Raw genomic sequence first — 5,549 nt, 5'->3', positions numbered from 1 at the left:
TATTGTTTGGCAGACAAACAAAATGAATGAAGACTTGGGTAGGACAGAGGTCCTAGAAAAAAAAAAAATGTTGGTCATCCTGAAGTTCCAGAGTATCTCTTTATATACTCATTTCAATGAATCAAAGGCTAATTATGTGAACTCATTGTTCTTATTTGCATGAATAATTAGCACTATTTAGGCAAATCAAGTAAATATTTTGTTGGTTAGTAATCAGAATGGATCACTTGGTGACAGTGAAGTGTAGACAATACAGAAAGAGGGTCCAAAGTCACACCTCCTAATGTGCCTTCAGTTGTAGCAAATCCAGCCATCCTTGGCAGTACCTGATTTGATATATCTAGCATTTACTGAGTACCTGTCCTGTGCTATATCCTGCACTTGTAAACACTATGCTCTCGCAAGAGAGACTGTAACTTGTAAACAAGTATTTGTGTTATTTTATAAGTAACTTCATTTTCTATAAATATTGGCATCTTTCTCCAGCGCCCTAGACAGCACATAGTCTTGGCAAATTGAAGTATCCCCATCTCTTCAATCTTAAGTACTCTCTTGGAGGTAAAATACTGGGCCAGTTTAATGTTTAAGTTTTTTTGGGAGGAGGACTCTTTCTCTCCTGTCCCTTTTACCCCTCACAGTTCTCCAAGGAAGCCAGAGTCTCATGGATGGAGGAGGGTGGGCCAAAGAGCAGAGAGGAGACTGGTCCTGCTGGCCTCCACTTGATGTTTCTCATTTTGGTGGTGACTGAGTATCCAGTTGTCTTTCGTCTACTGAGGTGCGGCTGTTCTGGCCTCTTCTCAAAAATGAAATATTTACAAAAAGGGGTGGGGACTTGGCTCAGTGATTAAGCACCCTTGCTTTCAATCCCTAAAAACAACGGGCATTCTTGTTTGCACCCCTTTAATTGAATGCGTGTTCCTCTCCTGAGTCCCAAAAATCTTAATTTGTTTACATGTTTTATGATTCCTGTTACTGGTTTCTGCATCTACTTTTCTGAAAATCAATACAGTGATGTAGACCCTAGATGAAGTCTGCCACTGTCATACTATTAATCATACTTTTCAGTAAGGTTATGAGTGTTCCCATCTATGAATATATTATGTAAACCATGCATTGCTTTAAAAAGACACACTTTTAATAAAAATTAATTGCAGTTAACAAAAGATAGAGTTAAAATGGGCAATTACATAGATATTCATAAAGTCTACATATATAAGCTACAATCTCAAAAGAATATATAAAACTCAGTAATATTTATCAATATAGAACTATAAATTTGATTCAGTTATGTGCTGAAAAACTAATAAAGCCATTTCTATTTGGAAGACATAGGTCACCTTTGAATCAAATTATACCCATGATAATATTTTTAAGACATCCATTGCCCACTAATTAATTATAAAGCATGAATTTTTTAAAAAAAATTAAAAATAGCAAAAATTCTTTAAACTATCTTTACCCTTTCAAAAACCTTAACATAGTTCTCTCCGATGGAAAACAATGGGACACAAAGGAAAAAAGTCCTAAAACCTCTCCAGTCCAATTTTCAGCTCTGAAGAGCCTAGACTGGTAGGGGAACAAATACTCAAAAAGCATCATTGGTCAAAAATAACTTCCCTAATACATTTTAAGTTTCCTTTTCAAAATACAAACATCACTACCTCTTTCCCCATTGAATTGAAGACTATTAGAGACCACACTATAAATAACAGTAATATATTTAATCATATTTAAAGCACATTTTTAAAAGAGAGAGGGCAGATTAAGGAGAAGAAAGAACTTGGGAACTAAAGCATTGGAGTGATCTATCTGGATGCTCTAAGAGGCAGCTTTACAGGAACGTGAGAGAATACCAAAAACAAATCCATCTTACAAATTATAAGAATGAATCCATGCATTCCCCCTCTCCCCTTCAACTTATCTTGGAGCTGCCACTGGCTAAGTAATCTGATGTTCTACCTAAGTTACAAATAGAAGATATGACACCATGAGTTGAAACATGTCTCACTATAATGTATACATATATAAATTGTGCAATATAAATGGATCTAATATGTTTCTTTGTTTAGAGTGTTAATGGTAGGCTATGACAGTTGGATAACTATCAGTACAGTTTTTCAACACTCTGAGAAAAAGAAGCAAGTTAAGAATTTGTGGTGTACAGTCTACTCCTCCAGCCTTCTCTGTTCCTGTCCTCAACTGTGAAATTTTAAGGTTCCAAGTAATAGACTATATTTAAAGATTTTATAACATTTTTCAGCATTATACTCTGCTTAGGAACACAAATCTAAAACATAAGTCAGAAATCGCATGTTAAATTATTAGCAAAAACTATTTATTAAGTAGTAGTACTAAAATCAGGAAGAATATTGGAGTTGGAGGTTAAATTTCTTTTCAAGGCTATCTGTTCCACACACTTTGCATTTTGCATTTTTTCAAATAATTAGCTCTTGATGACAAGTTACTGGTAGTAAGGATTTAGAAAGTTACGTGTCTTGCAGTTGCTAATAGGACTGTAATGAAGCAGTCTTGTAGTTCTTCATATTGAGTGCCCTAAAATTGAATAAAGGCACATTTAATTTTAGACATGCAGATAATATATCCACATTTTCTATAAAATTTTTACATTAAAAATTTACACTGATATATTTGATGACATATGAATGATCCAGAAACAAAATTTGTCTCACAAACTTAGAAAACTTATCTTTTATTAAAGTCAGATAAATTTAGAAAACATAATTTAACAGGAGAAACAATTATGTAACAAATTTTAACTCTTATTGTCCAAAGGTTTATTCATTTTAAAATTCGGGGAAAAGAAGCTAAAACTAGATGTGGGATATTTGCAATAATGTAAAATCAGATTTCAATAAAGTCAAAGCAATTAAACAGACAAATATAAGTATTATAAGTACATAAGTATTATATATGCATTTTTAATCAACCAGAATATTTCCTGTTTGCAGAGAAGGTTATTTCAAAGCTAGGGGCAGAACTCTTAAGCCTCATTAGGATTCCTCACAATTAACAGGGCATGGTGGCACATGCTAGTAATCCCAGCCACTCAAAAAGCTGAGGCAGGAGGATCACATATTCAAGCGTAGCCTCAGCAGTTTAGTAAGGCTCTAAGAAACTTAATGAGACCCTGTCTCAAAAAAGAAAAAGAAAAAACGATTCCTCACAAATGCTGAGAAATTCCCTTTAAGAAATGGCCAATGATAGTGTATACTGTTAAAGTACAAATATCAAGTAGTTTTAAATAACTAGAGATAAAGTGCTTTTTACAAGGGAAGACAGGTATATTGAAGGTGCTTAGATTTCTAAAGTCAAATTTTAATTTTTAAAAGTGTATACATAAATATTTTGAAGTCTAAAATTTGAAAATATTTTTTGACTCTTAGGCTAAATATAAGATATTCCTACCTTTTGACATTCAAACTCATTATACTTTCAATTGGTCTGCTTTTTGGTCCACTTGGGGGATGAAAAACCTTATCATCTTTTTTGGAAACCTCCTTTCCTGGTTTAAGCACATAAGGGTCAGTAGAATGTGATGGGTAAGGTTCAAATGTTCCTGCTTTCATTCCACCAGGCTACAAATAAAAATGAGTCCATTTAATGTGATTTTATAAAATACTTTTTAAAAATTAGGTTGTGAATAAGTTAATAGATACTTTTGTAATCTATGAAGTTAGTTTTACATTTAAAGAAGTTATCTTTTTGTTTAATTCAAATACCAGTAAAAGGTCTCGCTACCACCAATTCTATAAGGCTAAGATATTATATTCCAAAATTTCTCCATAAAAACAAAAAAAAAAATTATAGTAAGGTACTATTCTCAGATGTTACCAAGCATTAATGTTAGTGAGTTTCATCAAGCTATTGCCTTGTTAGGGTGAGTCTATTACTGAGGAAATGAGACCCAGCATATATTTTGATAGAGAAGGGAATAGGAAGTCTGAAATTAACATGTGTGTGCTAACCAGCAGGCAGTGATGGGGTAGACAGCTCCCTCAAAAAATGAACAACACATAGAAATAGAAGGTGAGAGGAAAATGTGATCCACTTTATACTTTTCTTGTAGTCTAGAGTAAGACAAAGTGCATTTCTACCTATACAACAGACAAATATTTGCTTTCACTTTTTAAATGGATTTGACAGGATTTTTACCTATATATTTCATAATCATTAAGAAAATTCTAGTTATAATAATCCATTTAATTAAGCCAAAATACACATGCAAATTTAATTGATTTGAAAGACATGCTTATAGTTTTGTAAGTTTTCCAGACTGAGATGACATAGATTATTTTGAATAATAATAAGAAAACTTAAGGAAAGTAAAATAAATTAACTTGAAAATAAAATTTAAAAAATTTAAATGAATAAATTATAAATAGGAAAATATATATAGTAACTAAACCTACCAAATGGTTCTTTAAAGAATGAACTAAACATATGAAGCAATATTAGAAATAAAAATTTAAAAATAGGGTAAATCCATGCCTATGAGGAATATCAAAATATATAAAATAATATTTTGTAAACTTCTGTATTAATTTGAAACTTGATTTGAAATTTGAAATTTTGACTTAAATAATTTTTTAAGATCTTTTCATATAGTAATGTAAATTTTTCATATAGTAATATAGTAAATTTTTAAATTTGAAAACTTGATTTAAATAATTTTTTAAGAAAGTATAAATGATCAGAATTGACCAAGAAGAGATAGAAATCCTATAGAAAACAGATACAATGTAAGAACTGAGAAAGCTGACAAAGAGCAACCTCTGTACTTCCCCTGTGAATTCTGAGGAATGGAAATTGATGGTAATATTTAAACTGTTACAGAACATGACGTAAAGGAAGGAAATCTCCCCAAGTATTTTAAGATGCTAGCATCTACTTGTACCAAAATAAACAAGGCACTCGCACACACACAGTGCAGACTGAGAACTTACTTAGCATGGACCAGGCTCTGGGTTCGATACACAGCACCACATATAAACACACACACACATGTTGGCATTTCATAAAATAATGGCAAATTAAATATAGTACTATGTTTAAAGATTAATATATCACCAAATCAGATTCATTACAGAAATATATTTATAATATATATTATTCACCTTATAACTAGTAAAAAAGAGAAAAAAATGATGTAATATTATACCATTTGATAAAATTCAACATACATCTGATAAAATTGAATCTGATAAGGCTAGCAGAAAAAAAAATAAGGCACATTATTCTAATATCAATGGTAAACCTCCATTGAGAAAATGGAAGTGGGGCAGACATGAATGAATGGTGGGAATATAGAATTGACCAATAGCATCTTATTTCCAAACCTGATTGGACAAAGTCTGGACCAATAGCATTGGTACATTTTTCAAACCCTAATTAGCATAACTTTGAGCCAATCACAGTGACCCAAGGGCTATATAAGCCCTCTTGCCAGCCACACTTCGCAGAAGATAACTGAAGACAGCGGAGCAGAAGAAGACGGCGGAGCAGAAGCCGGCGGAGCAGAAGCCGGAGCC

The 5,549-nt window shown here is 32.3% G+C and overlaps 1 long non-coding RNA gene across 1 annotated transcript; it reads right to left on the bottom strand.

The window, feature by feature from the left end:
- Positions 1-1,702: 1,702 nt before the first annotated feature.
- On the bottom strand, positions 1,703-4,395 carry LOC124100502 (uncharacterized). The gene is made up of 2 exons (XR_006854328.2): positions 3,427-4,395; positions 1,703-2,553 (listed from the first exon to the last, which is right to left on the bottom strand). It is a non-coding gene; the product is annotated as an uncharacterized LOC124100502 (long non-coding RNA).
- Between the last annotated feature and the right edge of the window lie 1,154 nt (positions 4,396-5,549).

The sequence above is a fragment of the Marmota monax genome, unplaced genomic scaffold, assembly GCF_021218885.2.
Source record: "Marmota monax isolate L192 unplaced genomic scaffold, Marmota_monax_Labrador192_F-V1.1 WCK01_AAM20220418_F8-fsc01820, whole genome shotgun sequence".
Classification (NCBI taxonomy): Eukaryota; Metazoa; Chordata; class Mammalia; order Rodentia; family Sciuridae; genus Marmota; species Marmota monax.
This window is presented reverse-complemented; position numbering and strand designations above follow the sequence as displayed.